The sequence below is a fragment of the Triticum urartu genome, chromosome 7A (genome assembly GCF_056163025.1).
Source record: "Triticum urartu cultivar PI428250 chromosome 7A, HENAU_Tu73, whole genome shotgun sequence".
Classification (NCBI taxonomy): Eukaryota; Viridiplantae; Streptophyta; class Magnoliopsida; order Poales; family Poaceae; genus Triticum; species Triticum urartu.
In genome coordinates, this window is record NC_141879.1 from 139,246,527 (window position 1) to 139,266,346 (window position 19,820).

Genomic DNA, 19,820 nt, shown 5'->3' on the forward strand with positions numbered 1-19,820 from the left:
TTTCATTATAGAACTTGGCTTGTATATTCCAACAATGGGCCTCCTCAAGTGCCCTAGGTCTTCGTGAGCAAGCAAGTTGGATGCACACCCACTAGTTTCTTTTTTTGAGCTTTCATACATTTATAGCTCTAGTGTATCCGTTGCATGGCAATCCCTACTCCTTGCATTAACATCAATCAGTGGGCATCTCCATAGCCCATTGATTAGCCTCGTTGATGTGAGACTTTCTCCTTTTTTGTCTTCTCCACATAATCCCCCTCATTATATGCTATTCCACCCATAGTGCTATGTCCATGGCTCGCGCTCATATATTGCGTGAAAGTTTATAGGTTTGAGATTACTAAAGTATGAAACAATTGCTTGGCTTGTCATCGGGGTTGTGCATGATGAGAGCATTCTTGTGTGACGAAAATGAAACATGACTAAACTATATGATTTTGTAGGGATGAACTTTCTTTGGCCATGTTATTTTGAGAAGACATAATTGCTTAGTTAGTATGCTTGAAGTATTATCATTTTTATGTCAATATGAACTTTTGTCTTGAATCCTTCGGATCTGAATATTCATACCACAATTAAGAAGAATTACATTAAAATTATGCCAAGTAGCACTCCGCATCAAAAATTCTCTTTTTATCATTTACCTACTCGAGGACGAGTAGGAATTAAGCTCTGGGATGCTTGATACGTCTCCAATGTATCTATGATTTTTGATTGCTCCATGCTATATTATCAATTGTTTTGGACATTATTGGGCTTTATTATCCACTTTTATATTATTTTTGGGACTAACCTATTAACCGGAGGCCCAGCCCAGAATTGCTGTTTTTTTTGCCTAGTTCAGCGTTTCGGAGAAACAGAATATCAAACGGAGTCCAAACAGAATGAAACCTTCGGAAATGTGGTTTTCTCATCAGATAAGATCCAGGAGACTTGTACCCTCCGTCAAGAAAGCCACGAGGCGGTCACGAGGGTGGAGGCCCCCCGCTAGGGCGCGCCCCCTGCCTCGTGGGCCCCTCGAAGCTCCACCGACGTACTCCTTCCTCATATATATACCTACGTACCCCCAAACGATCGGGGACGGAGCCAAAAACCTAATTCCACCGCCGCAACTTTCTGTATCCATGAGATCCCATCTTGGGGCCTGTTCCGGAGCTCCGCCGGAGGAGGCATCGATCACGGAGGGCTTCTACATCATCATCCAAGCCCCTCCGATGAAGTATGAGTAGTTTACTTTAGACCCACGGGTCCATAGTTAGTAGCTAGATGGCTTCTTCTCTCATTTTGGATCTCAATACAATGTTCTGTTGCATAAAACTATCCCTCTACATAGTTAGTATAGACCCACGGGTCCATAGTTAGTTTACTTTAGGCACGTATTGTATTGTTGCCATCGAGGATAACAAGATGGGGTTTTTATCATATTGCATAAAACTATCCCTCTACATCATGTCATCTTGCTTAAGGCGTTACTCTGTTTTTAACTTAATACTCTAGATGCATGCTGGATAGCGGTCGATGAGTGGAGTAATAGTAGTAGATGCAGGCAGGAGTCGGTCTACTTGTCTCGGACGTGATGCCTATATACATGATCATACCTAGATATTCTCATAACTATGCTCAATTCTGTTAAATGCTCAACAGTAATTTGTTCACCCACCGTAGAATACTTATGCTCTTGAGAGAAGCCACTAGTGAAACCTATGGCCCCGGGTCTCTTTCTCATCATATCAATCTCCATCACTTTATTATTGCTTTGCTTTTACTTTGCCTTTTACTTTTTACTTTGCATCTCTATACCAAAAATATTATTTATCATCTCTATCAGATCTCACTTTCGTAAGTGACCGTCAAGGGATTGACAACCCCAAAGCGCATTGGTTGCGTTGAGCTATTGTTTTTTGTGTAGGTACAAGGGACTCACGCGTAGCCTCCTACTGGATTGATACCTTGGTTCTCAAAAACTGAGGGAAATACTTACGCTACTTTGCTGCATCATCCTCTCCTCTTCGGGGAAATCCAACGCAGTGCTCAAGAGGTAACACCGATCGACTGAAAGAGCTGATCGAACTGCATAAAGCGGCGGAACTAGCCATGAAAGATATGGTTATCCGGCTATGGCCTGCCGAGCCGATTCCAAGCAGCTACTTCGGGATCGAGAGGCGGCTTGTAAGTGCTTGCCCTTGACTTGACGTCATCAAGCGGTCGGTCTGTATAGAAGGAGCGCGAATGGCCTTCGCCCGCGCAAAGGTGCACTGGGGGAAGATGGATGCCGAAAAGCTGATGACCGGAGGACCGCCAGAGGGGAAGGAGCACCGAAAGCCTGAATTATATTATGAGAGTGTCCTGAAAGGATCCTACCTTGCAGTGGAGCTATGCACCAAGGACATTATATTTCCATGAATGCCAATCATGTTGTCCTTTGTAATGTTTGAACAAGGTCGTTTATTTGTCGCCTGTTATATAAAAGTTTACCCTCCTGTGCAGCCGTTTTTATATTAAACCTGAGAGTTGGCCAGTCGTCAGCTTCTGCCCCCACGTAAAAAGTACGGGGGTGTTCAGGATAAACCTGAGCACTCTTTATCCCAGTTTTGGGTCCTTCGAAGGAGGTGCTCGGCACAATGAACCAGGCAATCGGACTATAGGGCTTTATCACTCTCACTTAGCCATTGGAGCTTTAGTATGGTCGGCGCAGCCCCTTGTGTTCAAAGACCGTACTAGGGGCTCTATAAGCGCCTGATCGGAGAAAAAGCCGATACATCGCACGCTGCATTGGTTATGGCATTATGCGGGAGAAATCCTTAGAGATTTTGTAACCGCTCGAACAGCTGACCAGCTCTCGCCGTATCATGACAGTCAGTTTTCGGCTTTCTATACTGAGGTGCTCATCCGGAAGAACCGGAACACAATCGCATTAGTTCTCCCAGTGCTACCTTAGCCGATATAGCGGAACATAAGGTACCAAAACATGGGAGTCGGGCAAACCCAACTATTGACCCAAGACATGATTCGGAGCTGATGCATATAATGCTATAGGTTCGGGGTGCTGAACTTCCATGAAAGTGTTCGGACTTTTATTGTCGTGTTACGGGAAAAACAAAGCCCCTGGCATATTTAAGGCATATCGCTGTGTATAGATGCCACTTGACAAAATGATTTCGATAAGAAATAATCAGCAGGTAAACGTCATATAAATCCACATGTTTTATTTGAATAATACGTCTATGCGTATGGGTACAAGTAATGTGATAAAAAGGGGTTGTGATAGCCGAACCTGCTATGACCAGGGGGGAGAGGTTGAGTGCGGATCCGTAATATAGCCGGAGGGTCACTTCCGGGAATGTTTAAGGATTCCCTAATGCGTTCAAGCTGCCTCCGTGTAGTCCGTCCTGGTCGGTGCAAAGGTGAACCCGTGAAGGAAATATAAGAAATGTTTACATGCCAGGGGGCGGTTGAACCACTGAGTTCGGCCTGTCATGGCCTTCACCGGAGTGTTTAGTTGATCTCTGGACGAGCCGGGGTATCCTTCCGCGAAGTAGTTCGGAGCCCCATGACGGTGTCCGGGAGCCTGGACGTCAACTCAAGGTTCGGCTGCAAGGTGTTGCTCGTTGTTTCTGTTGCTAAGGCAGTGGTGTATTTGTTGGTGCCGAAGGAAGTTTCGGCCTTGCCATGAACTGTGATGAAGCCGCATGGACCGGGCATCTTGAGTTTACGGTAGGCATAATGTGGCACCATGTTGAATCGAGCGAACGCGGTTCGCCCGAGCAGTGCTTGATAATCACTGCGGAAAGGGGCGATTTCGAAGATTAACTCTTCGATGCGGTAATTTTCTGGTGATATGAAGATTACCTCAAGGGCAATGGAGCCTGTACAGCTAACCTCCATACCTGGTACAATGCCTCTAAAAGTGGCTTTAGTGGGTTTGGTCGCCGAATGATCGATGCCCATCTTGCGCACTGTGTCCTGGTAAAGCAGATTTAAACTACTACCTCCGTCCATAAGGACTCGAGTGAGGTGGAACCCGTCTACTATTGGGTCGAGGATTTGTGCGGCTGGATTGCCCTGATTAGCGTTAGCCGGACGATCCGTGCGGTTGAAGGTGATCGGCCCTAGTTTATATTGTGGGACGGCTAGTTTCGTTGAGTCGCCATCCCTAAGGGTGCATATCTGGTTCGAGTCGGCAATTTGGGTGGTATTTACCACATTCACCGGTTGAATATGGGGGATATTTCTTTTGCCCTCCTATGTTCGGTGATCTGGGCTCTTCATCGCTATTGTCGCTTTGAGACCCCTCTTCGTCTTTGGCGCCTGCCTTGCCAGCTTGTTTGAAGACCCAGCATTCTCTGTTGGTATGGGTGGCTGGAGTTTCTGGGGTGCCATGAATTTGGCATTGGCGATCGAGTATGCGGTCCAGACTAGATGGACCCGGATTTTTATATTTGGGTGGCCCTTTCCGCTGACCAGACTTTGAGCCCCTGAACCCGGCATTAACTGTCGTATTGTCGACATTTTCACCATATTTGCGGCGCTTGTGTTTGTTGCGTTGTGGTTTGCCGTTGCTATCCCTGGCTTCTGATATGCCAGGTTTTCTTGTTGTATTGGTACTACGAGCCAACCAGCTATCTTCGCCCGCACAGAAGCGGGTCATAAGTGTCGTGAGGGCTGCCATGGATTTTGGCTTCTCTTGGCCGAGGTGCCGGGCGAGCCATTCTGTTGGGAACGTAGCATAAATTCAAAATTTTCCTACGTGTCACCAAGATCTATCTATGGAGTCATCTAGCAACGAGGGAGGAGTGGATCTACATACCCTTGTAGATCGCGCACGGAAGTGTTCAAGAGAACGGGGTTGATGGAGTCGTACTCGTCGTGATCCAAATCACCGATGATCCTAGCGCCGAACGGACGGCACCTCCGCGTTCAACACACGTACGGAGCAGCGACGTCTCCTCTTTGTTGATCCAGCAAGGGGGAGGAGAGGTTGATGGAGATCCAGCAGCACGACGGCGTGGTGTTGGAAGTAGCGGGATTCCAACAGGGCTTCGCCAAGCACTGCGGGAGGAGGGAGATGTGTCATGGGAGGGAGAGGGAGGCGCCAGGGCTTATGTTGGGCTGCCCTCCCTTCCCCCCACTATATATAGGGCCAAGGGAGAGGGGGAGGCGCAGCCTTGGCCCTTCCTCCAAGGAAGGGTGCGGCCAGGGGAGGAGTCCCTCCTCCCCAAGGCACCTCGGAGGTGCCTTCCCCCTTTAGGACTCTTCCTTTCCCTCTTCTCTTGGCGCATGGGCCTCTTGGGGCTGGTGCCCTTGGCCCATATAGGCCAAGGCGCACCCCCTACAGCCCATGTGGCCCCCCGGGGCAGGTGGCCCCACCCGGTGGACCCCCGGGACCCTTTCGGTGGTCCCGGTACAATAACGGTGACCCCGAAACTTGTCCCGATGGCCGAAATAGCACTTCCTATATATAATGCTTTACCTCCGGACCATTCCGGAACTCCTCGTGACGTCCGGGATCTCATCCGGGACTCCGAACAACTTTCGGGTTACCGCATACTAATATCTCTATAACCCTAGCGTCACCGAACCTTAAGTGTGTAGACCCTACGGGTTCGGGAGACATGCAGACATGACCGAGATGACTCTCCGGTCAATAACCAACAGCGGGATCTGGATACCCATGTTGGCTCCCACATGTTCCACGATGATCTCATCGGATGAACCACGATGTCAAGGACTTAATCAATCCCGTATACAATTCCCTTTGTCTAGCGGTACGATACTTGCCCGAGATTCGATCGTCGGTATCCCGATACCTTGTTCAATCTCGTTACCGGCAAGTCTCTTTACTCGTTTCGTAATACATCATCCCGTGATCAACTCCTTGATCACATTGTGCACATTATGATGATGTCCTACCGAGTGGGCCCAGAGATACCTCTCCGTTTACACGGAGTGACAAATCCCAGTCTTGATTCATGCCAACCCAACAGACACTTTCGGAGATACCCGTAGTGCACCTTTATAGCCACCCAGTTACGTTGTGACGTTTGGCACACCCAAAGCATTCCTACGGTATCCGGGAGTTGCACAATCTCATGGTCTAAGGAAATGATACTTGACATTAGAAAAGCTTTAGCATACGAACTACACGATCTAGTGCTATGCTTAGGATTGGGTCTTGTCCATCACATCATTCTCCTAATGATGTGATCCTGTTATCAACGACATCCAATGTCCATGGCCAGGAAACCGTAACCATCTATTGATCAACGAGCTAGTCAACTAGAGGCTTACTAGGGACATGGTGTTGTCTATGTATCCACACATGTATCTGAGTTTCCTATCAATACAATTTTAGCATGGATAATAAATGATTATCATGAACAAGGAAATATAATAATAATCAATTTATTATTGCCTCTAGGGCATATTTCCAACAGTCTCCCACTTGCACTAGAGTCAATAATCTAGTTCACATCGTCATGTGATTAACACTCACAGGTCACATCGCCATGTGACCAACATCCAAAGAGTTTACTAGTGTCACTAAACTAGTTCACATCATCATGTGATTAAGACTCAATGAGTTCTGGGTTTGATCATGTTTTGCTTGTGAGAGAGGTATTAGTCAATGGGTCTGCAACATTCAGATCCGTATGTACTTCGCAAATTTCTTATGTCATCTTGTAGATGCAACTACTACGCTACATTTGGAGCTATTCCAAATAACTGTTCTACTACACGAATCCAGTTCACTACTCAGAATAATCTGGATTAGTGCCAAAGTTTGCATCGGCGTAACCCTTTACGACGAACTCTTTTACCACCTCCATAATCAAGAAAATTCCTTAGTCCACTAGTTACTAAGGATAACTTTGACCGCTGTCCTATGATCCATTCTTGGATCACTCTTGTACCCCTTGACTAACTCATGGCAAGGCACACTTCAGGTGCGGTACACAGCATAGCATACTGTAGAGAGCCTATGATAAAAGCATAGGGGACGACCTTCGTCCTTCCTCTTTCTTCTGCCGTGGTCGAGCTTTAAGTCTTAACTTCATACCTTACAACTCAGGCAAGAACTCCTTCTTTGACTGATCCATCTTGAACACCTTCAAGATCATGTCAAGGTATGTGCTCATTTGAAAGTACCATTAAGCGTTTTGATCTATCCTTATAGATCTTGATGCTCAATGTTCAAGTAGCTTAATCCAGGCTTTCCATTGAAAAACACTTTCCAAATAACCCTATATGCTTTCCAGAAATTCTATGTCATTTCTGATCAACAATATGTCAACAACATATATTTATCAGAAATTCTATAGTGCTCCCACTCACTTCTTTGGAAATACAAGTTTCTCATAAACTTTGTATAAACCCAAAATCTTTGATCATCATCAAAGCATACATTCCAACTCCGAGATGCTTACTCCAGTCCCTAGAAGGATTGCTGGAGCTTTGCATACTTATTAGCATCTTTCAGGATTGACAAAACCTTCCGGTTGTATCACATACAACCTTTCCTCAAGAAAATCATCGAGGAAACAATGTTTTGACATCCTATCTGCAAGATTTCATAAATAATGCAGTAATCGCTAATATAATTCCAACAGACTCTTAGCATCGCTATGAGTGAGAAAGTCTCATCGTAGTCAACTCTTTGAACTTATCGGAAAACATCTTAATGACAAGTCGAGCTTTCTTAATGGTGACATTTACCATCATTGTCCGTCTTCCTTTTAAAATCCATCTGCACTCAACAGCCTTATGACCATCGAGCTGTTCTGTCAAAGTCTACACTTTGTTTCCATACATGGATCCTCTCTCGGATTTTATGGCCTCAAGCCATTTATCGGAATCCGGGCCCACCATCGCTTCTCCATAGCTCGTAGGTTCATTGTTGTCTAGCAACATGACTTCCAAGACAGGATTACGTACCACTCTGAAGTAGTACGCATCCTTGTCATCCTACGAGGTTTGGTAGTGACTTGATCTGAAGTTTCATGATCACTATCATAAGCTTCCACTTCAATTGGTGTAGGTGCCATAGGAACAACTCCCTGTGCTCTGCCACACACTAGTTGAAGAGACGGTTCAATAACCTCATCAAGTCTCCACCATCCTCCCACTCAATTCTTTCGAGAGAAACTTTTCCTCGAGAAAGGACCCGATTCTAGAAACAATCCCTTATTGCTTTTGGATCTGAGATAGGAGGTATACCCAACTGTTTTTGGGTGTCCTATGAAGATGCATTTATCCGCTTTGGGTTCGAGCTTATCAGCCTGAAACTTTTTCACATAAGCGTCGCAGCCCCAAACTTTTAAGAAATGACAGCTTAGGTTTCTCTAAACCATAGTTCATACGGTGTCATCTCATCGGAATTACGTGGTGCCCTATTTAAAGTGAATGTGGTTGTCTTTAATGCCTAACCCATAAACTATCGTGGTAATTCGATAAGAGACATCATGGTATGCATCATATCCAATAGGGTGCAGTTATGATGTTCAGACACACCATCACACTATGGTGTTCCAGGCTGTATTAGTTGTGAAACAATTTCCACAATGTCTTAATTCTGTGCCAAACTCGTAATTCAGATATTCATCTCTATGATCATATCATAGATATTTTATCCTCTTGTCACGACGATCTTTCAACTTCACCCTGAAATTACTTGAACCTTTCAATAATTCAGACTCGTGATTCATCAAGTAAATATACTCAACATCAACTCAAATCATCTGTGAAGTAAGAACATAACGATATCCACTACACGCCTCGGCACTCATTGGACTGCACACATCAAAATGTATTACTTCCAATAAGTTGCTTTCTAGTTCCATTTTACTGAAAACGAGGCTTTCAGTCATCTTGCCCATGTGGTATGATTTGCATGTCTCAAGTGATTCAAAATCAAGTGAGCCCAAACGATCCATCTGTATAGAGTTTCTTCATGCATATCTACCAACAAACATGGTTCGCATGTCTCAATCCTTTCAAAAATGAGTGAGTCCAAAGATCCATCAACATGGAGCTTCTTCATGCGTTTTATACCGATATGACTTAAGTGGCAGTGCCACAAGTAGGTGGTACTATCATTACTATCTTATATCTTTTGGCATGAACATGTGTATCACTATGATCGAGATTCAATGAACCATTCATTTTAGGTGCAAGACCATTGAAGGTATTATTCAAATAAACAGAGTAACCGTTATTCTCCTTAAATGAATAACCGTATTGTGATAGACATAATCCAATCATGTCTATGCTCAGCGCAAACACCAATCTCGATGGTAGAGGGAGCGTACGATATTTGATCAACCTTGGAAATACTTCCAACACATATCGTCATCTCACCTTTAGCTAGTCTCCGTTTATTCCGTAGCTTTTATTTCGAGTTACTAACACTTAGCAACCGAACCGGTATCTAATACCCTGATGCTACTAGGAGTACTAGTAAAGTACACATCAACACAATGTATATCCAATATACTTCTATCGACCTTGCCAGCCTTCTCATCTACCAAGTATCTAGGGTAATTCTGCTCCAGTGGCTGTTCCCCTTATTACAGAAGCACTTAGTCTCGGGTTTGGGTTCAACCTTGGGTTTCTTCACTAGAGCAGCAGCTGAATTGCCATTTCATGAAGTATCCCTTCGTGCCCTTGCCCTTCTTGAAACTGGTGGTTTCACCAACCATCAACAATTGATGCTCCTTCTTGATTTCTACTTTTGTGGTGTCAAACATCGCGAATATCTCAAGGATCATCATATATGTCCCTGATATATTATAGTTCATCACGAAGCTCTAGCAGCTTGGTGGTAATGACTTTGGAGAACCATCACTATTTCATCTGGAAGATCAACTCCCACTCGATTCAAGCGATTGTTGTACTCAAACAATCTGAGCACAAGTTCAACAATTGAGCTTTTCTCCCTTAGTTTGCAGGCTAAGAAAATCGTCGGAGGTCTTATACCTCTTGACGTGGGCACGAGCCTGAATTCCCAATTTCAGCCCTCGAAACATCTCATATGTTTCGCGATGTTTCAAAACGTCTTCGGTGCCTCAAATCTAAGCCGTTTAACTGAACTATCACGTAGTTATCAAAATGTGTATGTCAGATGTTCGCAACATCCACAGACAACGTTCGAGGTTCAGCACACTGAGTGGTGCATTAAGGACATAAGCCTTCTATGAAGCAATGAGGACAATCCTCAGTTTACGGACCTAGTCCGCATAATTGCTACTATCAACTTTCAAATAAATTTTCTCTAGGAACATAACTAAACAGTAGAACTGAAGCGTGAGCTACGACATAATTTGCGAAGACCTTTTGACTATGTTCAGGATAATTAAGTTCATCTTGTGAACTCCCACTCAGATAGACATCCCTCTAGTCATCTAAGTGATTACATGATCCGAGTCAACTAGGCCGTGTCCGATCATCATGTGAGACGGACTAGTCATCATCGGTGAACATCTTCATGTTGATCGTATCTACCATACGACTCATGCTCGACCTTTCGGTCTCTTGTGTTCCGAGGCCATGTCTGTACATGCTAGGCTCGTCAAGTCAACCTAAGTGTTTCGCGTGTGTAAATCTTTCTTACACCCGTTGTATGTGAACGTTAGAATCTATCACACCCGATCATCACATGGTGCTTCGAAACAACGAACTGTCGCAACGGTGCACAGTTAGGGGGAACACTTTCTTGAAATTATTATGAGGGATCATCTTATTTACTACCGTCGTTCTAAGTAAACAAGATGCATAAACATGATAAACATCACATGCAATCAAATAGTGACATGATATGACCATCATCACTTTGCTCCTCTTGATCTCCATCTTCGGGGCTCCATGATCATCATCGTCACCGGCATGACACCATGATCTCCATCATCATGATCTCTATCATTGTGTCTTCATGAAGTTGTCTCGTCAACTATTACTTCTACTACTACAACTAACGGTTAGCAATAAAGTAAAGTAATTACATGACGTTTATGTTGACACACAGGTCATAAATAAATTAAGACAACTCCTATGGCTCCTGCCGGTTGTCATACTCATCGACATGCAAGTCGTGATTCCTATTACAAGAACATGATCAATCTCATACATCACATATATCATTCATCACATCCTTTGGCCATATCACATCACATAGCATACCCTACGCAAAGACCACAACGTGATATGCCAATTGCTATTTACCCTTCATAAGGACCCTTTTCATCGAATCCGATCCGACTAAAGTGGGAGAGACAGACACCCGCTAGCCACCTTATGCAACTAGTGCATGTAAGTCGGTGGAACCAGTCTCACGTAAGAGTACGTGTAAGGTCGGTCCGGGCCGCTTCATCCCACAATGCCACCGAATCAAGATTGGACTAGTAACGGTAAGCATATTGAACAAAATCAACACCCACAACTACTTTGTGTTCTACTCGTGCATAGAAACTACGCATAGACCTAGCTCATGATGCCACTGTTGGGAACGTAGCATAAATTCAAAATTTTCCTACATGTCACCAAGATCTATCTATGGAGTCATCTAGCAACGAGGGAGGAGTGGATCTACATACCCTTGTAGATCGCGCGCGGAAGCGTTCAAGAGAACGGGGTTGATGGAGTCGTACTCGTCGTGATCCAAATCACCGATGATCCTAGCGCCGAACGGACGGCACCTCCGCGTTCAACACACGTACGGAGCAGAGACGTCTCCTCTTTCTTGATCCAGCAAGGGGGAGGAGAGGTTGATGGAGATCCAGCAGCACGACGGCATGGTGGTGGAAGTAGCGGGATTCCAGCAGGGCTTCGCCAAGCACTGTGGGAGGAGGGAGATGTGTCATGGGAGGGAGAGGGAGGCGCCAGGGCTTATGTTGGGCTGCCCTCCCTTCCCCCCACTATATATAGGGCCAAGGGAGAGGGGGAGGTGCAGCCTTGGCCCTTCCTCCAAGGAAGGGTGCGGCCAGGGGAGGAGTCCCTCCTCCCCAAGGCACCTCGGAGGTGCCTTCCCCCTTTAGGACTCTTCCTTTCCCTCTTCTCTTGGCGCATGGGCCTCTTGGGGCTGGTGCCCTTGGCCCATATAGGCCAAGGCGTACCCCCTACAGCCCATGTGCCCCCCCGGGGCAGGTGGCCCCACCCGGTGGACCCCCGGGACCCTTTCGGTGGTCCCGGTACAATACCGGTGACCCCGAAACTTGTCCCGATGGCCGAAATAGCACTTCCTATATATAATTCTTTACCTCCGGACCATTCCGGAACTCCTCGTGACGTCCGGGATCTCATCCCGGACTCCGAACAACTTTCGGGTTACCGCATACTAATATCTCTATAACCCTAGCGTCACCGAACCTTAAGTGTGTAGACCCTACGGGTTCGGGAGACATGTAGACATGACCGAGATGACTCTCCGGTCAATAACCAACAGCGGGATCTGGATACCCATGTTGGCTCCCACATGTTCCACGATGATCTCATCAGATGAACCACGATGTCAAGGACTTAATCAATCCCGTATACAATTCCCTTTGTCTAGCGGTACGATACTTGCCCGAGATTCGATCGTCGGTATCCCGATACCTTGTTCAATCTCGTTACCGGCAAGTCTCTTTACTCGTTTCGTAATACATCATCCCGTGATCAACTCCTTGACCACATTGTGCACATCATGATGATGTCCTACCGAGTGGGCCCAGAGATACCTCTCCGTTTACACGGAGTGACAAATCCCAGTCTTGATTCGTGCCAACCCAACAGACACTTTCGGAGATACCCGTAGTGTACCTTTATAGCCACCCAGTTACGTTGTGATGTTTGGCACACCCAAAGCATTCCTACGGTATCCGGGAGTTGCACAATCTCATGGTCTAAGGAAATGATACTTGACATTAGAAAAGCTTTAGCATACGAACTACACGATCTAGTGCTATGCTTAGGATTGGGTCTTGTCCATCACATCATTCTCCTAATGATGTGATCCCGTTATCAACGACATCCAATGTCCATGGCCAGGAAACCGTAACCATCTATTGATCAACGAGCTAGTCAACTAGAGGCTTACTAGGGACATGGTGTTGTCTATGTATCCACACATGTATCTGAGTTTCCTATCAATACAATTTTAGCATGGATAATAAACGATTATCATGAACAAGGAAATATAATAATAATCAATTTATTATTGCCTCTAGGGCATATTTCCAACACATTCGTCACGGATATTATGCTTAAATGCCGCTAAGGCCTCTACATCCAGACAATCAACAATTTGGTTCTTCTTCGTTAGGAACCGGGTCCAGAATTTCATGGCCGATTCCCCTGGCTGCTGAGTTATATGACTTAAATCGTAAGCGTCCGGCGGCCGCACATAAGTGCCCTAGAAATTGTCCAGGAATGCCTCTGCCAGATTCTCCCAACTTCTGATGGAGTTTGCTGGCAAGCTATTGAGCCAATGCCATGTAGGTCATCCCCGCGGGCCATGTGAATGTGGAGGAAGAAGTCTTCTATCCATACTGCGGGGTCTGTAGTACCATTGTATGATTCAATGTTTACAGGTTTAAACCCTTCTGGGAATTCGTGATCCATTACTTCATCAGTGAAGCATAAGGGGTGAGCGGCGCCTCTGTGCCGGGCTATATCACGACGCCGTTCATACGAGTCTTGTCTACCGTGTTCGGCTCGGCCGGATTTGCTTTTAGTGTATCCGGCGTGACGATCATCGTCGTGTGTTGGTGCGCGCCCCCGTGAACCGTAGATCGATCTTGCATGTTTTGCCTTGTTATCCAATACGTCTCTCAGGTCCCGGGTGTTGCCCCGGGCCTTGGTATTTTTGTTCGATTGGCGGCGGGGTGCGGGCTGGACTTCGGGCTGAAATGCCTCTCTATCTCGGCCACGAGGTGGCCCGTCAGCCGCATCATACGCTGGTGATGCATGTTTCAATGCTTCCTCCTCGAGGTGAGGTAGCAACCTGCGCTTTGGGTAACTCTTGGGGGGGCACTCCAGTTCGTATTCCTCGGCCGCCAGGACTTTGGTCCATCTGTCTGCTAGCAAATTTTGATCAGCTTGAAGCTGTTGTTGCTTTTTCTTCAAGCTATTTTCTGTGGCCATAAGCCGGCGCTTGAAGCGCTCCTGCTCGACGGGATCCTCAGGAACGACAAATTCTTCGTCGCCGAGGCTCATCTCGTCTTCAGAGAGAGGCATGTAATTGTCCTCCTCCGATTCTCCATCTGCTGCCCGCTCTAGAGGGCTAGCTTATTTACCCTCCCGCACTAAATCATGCTAGACGGGATTGTTGTCGTCTTCGGCACTATCCGAAGTGTTATTGTCTCTTGTGACGGTATCACTACTTTTGCTATGGTGGCACATAGAGCGGCGCCGCTGACGTCGGCGCTTGGGTTGCTTCTTGGAGGGGTCATCCTCCGTTGTCTCGTTGCCATTGCCTTCTTAGGGGGTGTCCACCATGTATATATCATATGATGAGGTGGCGGTCCAGCGCCCTGTGGGCGGTGGTTCCTGTTCGTCTCCTGCATCATCGTCCATACCGTCGATGTCTTCGGAGTCGAAGTCGAGCATGTCGGTTAAATCGTCGACAGTGTCTACTAAGTGGGTGGTGGGTGGGGAGCGAATTTCTTCGTCGTCCGCATCCCATTCTAGCTGGACATAGTTCAGCCAAGGTTCTCCTGACAAGGAGAGAGACCTTAACGAATTTAGCACGTCGCCAAGAGGTGAGTGCTGAAAGATATCCGCGGAGGTGAACTCCATGATCGGTGCCCAATCGGATTCGATAGGCATGGACGTAGGCGGCTCGGAGTCCATGGCCGGAGACGAATCCAGTGGTTCGGCAACACGGCTCTCATAAGGGTTGAAGTCAGTATCCGGCTCTATCGCCACTGAGAGTGTGGCCTCCATGGCGGGGTCTATCCACCCGTCCTCGGATGGCGCAATTTGCTCCGGACTGAAGGACGGAGTAGTTGCAGGTGTGATCTCCCAAACACTATCCGACGGCAGAGCTAAAACATACTCGTCGTGATCGTGCGACGCACCTGTCATGGGCTCGAATCCGTCAAAGATCAAGTCTCCGTGGATGTCGGCAGTGTAGTTTAAGTTTCCGAACCTGACCTGATGGTCAGGGGGGTAGCTCTCGATCTGCTCCAAATGGCCAAGCGAGTTGGCCCGCAGTGCGAAGCCGCCGAATACGAAGATCTGTCCGGGGAGGAAAACCTCACCCTAGACCGCATCGTTACCGATGATCGGAGGAGCCATCAAGCCTTATGGCGACGGCAAAGTGGAACTCTCAATGAAAGCACCATTGTCGGTGTCAAAACCGACGGATCTCGGGTAGGGGGTCCCGAACTATGCGTCTAAGGCGGATGGTAACAGGAGGCGGGGGACACGATGTTTACCCAGGTTCGGGCCCTCTTGATGGAGGTAATACCCTACGTCCTGCTTGATTGATCTTGATGATATGAGTATTACAAGAGTTGATCTACCACGAGATCGTAGAGGCTAAACCCTAGAAGCTAGCCTATGGTATGATTGTATGTTGTCCTACGGACTAAACACTCCGGTTTATATAGACACCGGAGGGGGCTAGAGTTACACAGAGTCGGTTACAAGGGAGGAGATTTACATATCCGTATTGCCAAGCTTGCCTTCCACGCCAAGGAGAGCCCCATCCGGACACGGGACGAAGTCTTCAATCTTGTATCTTCAAAGTCCAACAGTCCGGCCAAAGGATATAGTCCGGCTGTCTGGAGACCCCCTAATCCAGGACTCCCTCACCACTTCCGTGATGATAAATCGCGTGTCATAGAAGTGCTTTCGTCAAGGGTGACCGACACGTGGCATCCATTGTAACGGACGCTGTTAAGCTGTCGGGTCCGATTTTGGATCCGATAACCCGTTAACAGTCCGGACCAATGGGAATTTTCCACGTGTAAAATTCTCATTGGCCCAAGGAAACACGTGTCAGCCCAATGTTCGGACAGATGTCATCCACTCATTGGATAGGAGGCGCCTGTGATACATCGACACGTGGCACGGCCCAATAGAGGCCCATTCCGGTGAAAAGGTCGGGCCTATCAAAATAAGTGGGCCGGCCCATTAGCGGCCTACTTGACTCAGGCCCATTTACAAGTATGGCCCGTACAAGTTACACAGAATCGGTCCATCAAAGGCCCATTCCAGATTCGACAATTTAAGCCCGTTAACGGCTCGCTGCGTTTTTGGGCCCAATTGCGGCCAGAGCTTCTTTTGGCCTGTTAGCAGCCCATCGTCAATTCCAGCCCGTTAACGGCCCAGAATGTCTTTTGGCCTTTTCTCGGCCCATTCTGCAGTTGGGCCAATTCTATCCTGCTGTGACTTTAGGCTTGTCCTCGGCCCATCCGGTAAAGGGGCCAACTCTTAGCCCATTTTGTCTCTCGGCCTGTTAAGGGCCCGCACAACAGTTGGGACTTTGACTTCAGGTCCATTAGGGGCCCACATTCCGCAAGGCATCATTTCAGCCCAACGCGACTTTTGGCCTTATAAAAGCCTAGTTTGCAAATTGGGCCTCCTCTGGCCCATAACACTTTCGGCCTCTTACTGGCCCATAAAGTAAAAGGGGCGAGACAAAATTGACATTTATTTCGGCCCGCTAAAGGCCGGCAAGGCCATTTCCATTTATACGGCTCTATCAAGCTTTAGGCCTGTTGACGGCTTGCTAAGAGCCGTTGTTACGGTGGGCCCATTTGGGATCCACTTAATATTATTTGGACCAGCCCAATTAAGGCCCTCTTTGACTGCACATGTTTGTTCGTCTGTATGGCGCCCAGGAAATGTTTGGGCGTGTTAGGCCCCATTTCAATGATATAGCATATTCAACAAATATCCGACTCTATAATAACGCCTCTAAAAACATACACTATACAATAAAAAGCATAGAAACGTAGAACAATCCTACACTATACAATAAATAAATTACAGCCGAATATACACACTGGGCATTATAGTTCAGCACCAGTGATTATAAAGCATACACAAACAACAAATTACGTACACTAGACAAATAAACCTCATACATCATGGACACGCATCAACAGAACTTACCATTTGAACAATAATCTCTTTAGAAAAAAGGATTGGCCAGATTCAGATAACACAAATTTCAGTCTGCAAAATCTCCAATTCCTTCGTGGTTACCTCAGTGTCTTTTTTCATTTTTTGACTCTTGCATCTAATACTTGCATGTCCAGTCTCAACTTGTTGATTGTAAGTTGAGAATCATGTACATGTTGTCTTGCCACCTCTAGTTGATGCTCGAGAACATCAGCACATTCCAATTCCAATCCACAATCATTCGGTAACGGCCATGCCACACTGCTCGCAGATCTTTGTGTTGATGTCACTTCATCCTGAAATGTTTCTGTAAGTACACATGACTAGGGCAAAAATATAGTTACAACGGTGAAGCGAGCAAGACAGACTATTTTGTACATGGCAAAACAGGACTAACAATAATGTTAAACGTCATGAAGCATAAGCAGGTGATATTTTAAAAATTATAAAAAAGGTAGTTTGTGCAGCCTGCATACAACAATCTCTCTTAGCTCACGAGAGGAGCATGATGTTGGGGCCCAATCCAAAACACAGACAAGTTACAAATTTGTACAGCATGTTGCGTATAAGTAAGCAAGCAGTTGGCCATTCTGTAGCTCAATTAAAGTCTTAGGGAGCATAATGAACAGAAGAGGGATTCATACAAACCTACTACAGCAAGCAAAACTATGTAATCATTAGCCTAGTATAAACTAGATTGTGAGCCTCATGCAATAATAGTTGGTTAATAGATTTCAAAGCTTCAGGCACACTTCCCTAGAGTAATTAAATGGTAAGGCCTTTAATTATGTAAACTAAGAGTTATACAAGTACCCAACATCAGGCATCATTGTTTGGGCATCTCATTAACTGAGGACAAATAAAGCAATTGAAAAGAGCAAACTAACTATGCCTGAAACAAACAAGGAATTGAACTGTTGAGTTGGATACAGTGACTTACCTTAACTGGTTGAAGAGGCTTAGCGCAGCTCTTACTTCTCTTGCAAGGATCCTTCCTAACATCTTGTACATGGAAATCCTCAATCTTATCTTCATTGCACCCCCTCTGCAAGGTCACACAAACTAGTTACTCGTCTCCTTGGAAGATAAATATGCATACTTTCCAGTCTATGAACAACATAAAAGGATGCGATTATAACAAAACAATACCACATAATGAAACATGCCACATCTCTTACACTTGCACACAATGAAATGAGCATTTACTATGTCTGCACTATGTAAAAACAAGGCATACCTTCGAACTGGATCTCCGGGTACTCTTGGAGAGCCTACTTTAGTGTACAGCCAAACCTTTATGTCACCTATGAGTTAGACAAGGCCCCACTACAGCAGCCCTTAGTGTTTAAATTGTTGACAAGCTCTGTTAGAGTGTTCGGTCAAGAACAACAAGTAATCAAAGCAAACAGTCCTACTATGGCTGGCTGGTGCAAACAACAATTGAATAGATGTGTGAGAAAATCTTACATATCAAGAAAAGAATCAAAGAAGGAGGCTTAAAGACCATCACTTGCCTGACCAGATTTAAGGGGCATTTAAACATCATGTGCAACGTATGAACTAACATAAATATTGCATATTCCAGATTCTACAATGGAATGCACATGTATTAGGTTATGCCATGTATGATGATGCCTAAATGTACACTATAGCAGGCAAGAGTGATTCATCATTGCACGCACAATTGAATTGCAGGTTAAGGGCCAGTTCGATTCCGCCCTTTCAGGGCTTATTGTCAAAATAAGCCACAAAAGATGTAAATAAGTTATTTTTGAGTTATGGGCTTGGGCTTTACTTATTTCACTTTGAAGGGGGGTGTTTCGGGTAGAAGCTCACTAAAAATTGAAGGGAAGGGGAATAGTGAAATGACTCTGTTGTTTGCCTATATTACACTCAAAATGCAACTGCTCACGCTCGCGTCACACCTGACCCTCAAGTAAAAAACAAAAACGCAAGCGTTCATTGCCCTGCCTTCTTGCATCTCCTCTCCCCTTTCCCTCTACCTCGATCCCCTGCCTCCAACCCTAGGGTTCCTCCAGCGAGTCGCCGCCTTTGGTCCCATCTGGCCTGGTCCTCGACGATGCTCTGTCCAGCTAGGCTACATGGCCGGCAGGTAGGGGCAAATCTCCCTGGCTACTCCTCCCTCTGGCGCCGCCCCTCATTCTCATGGTCACCAGCAGCTGCTCCACTTTGGTCCGTCCAACGAACTACTCCGGCGGGCGCCGCACAACTATGGCTGATGCCACACTGCAGCAGAAGGCACCTTATTCCCCCTCCCCTCCTCCCAGGTCGTGGCCTTGAGGTGCTGTTGAAGGATGAGCTCACCCAACAAGGTGAGGATCTCCTCTGATTTTTTGCAAAATTTTCATTCTGATCCACTATATGATGAATTGCTATGAGCTGCTCCTGCTGCTGCTATATGATGCATTGCTATGAGCTGCTCCTGCTGCTGCTATATGATGAATTGCTATGAGATGCTACTGCTATATGATAAATTGCTATGAGCTGCTGCTACTGCTATATGATGAGTTGCTATAACCTGCTGCTGCTGCTGCTGTATGATGAATTGCTACGAGTTGCTCCTGCTGCTGCTATATGATGAACTAGCGGGGTTACCCGCACATTTGCGCGGCTAGACTTGTTATGTTTTTGGGCACATCAATGTGATAAGGATCTACATTCTACAATGCAAACCATATAATTCCATACTAATTTTCGTA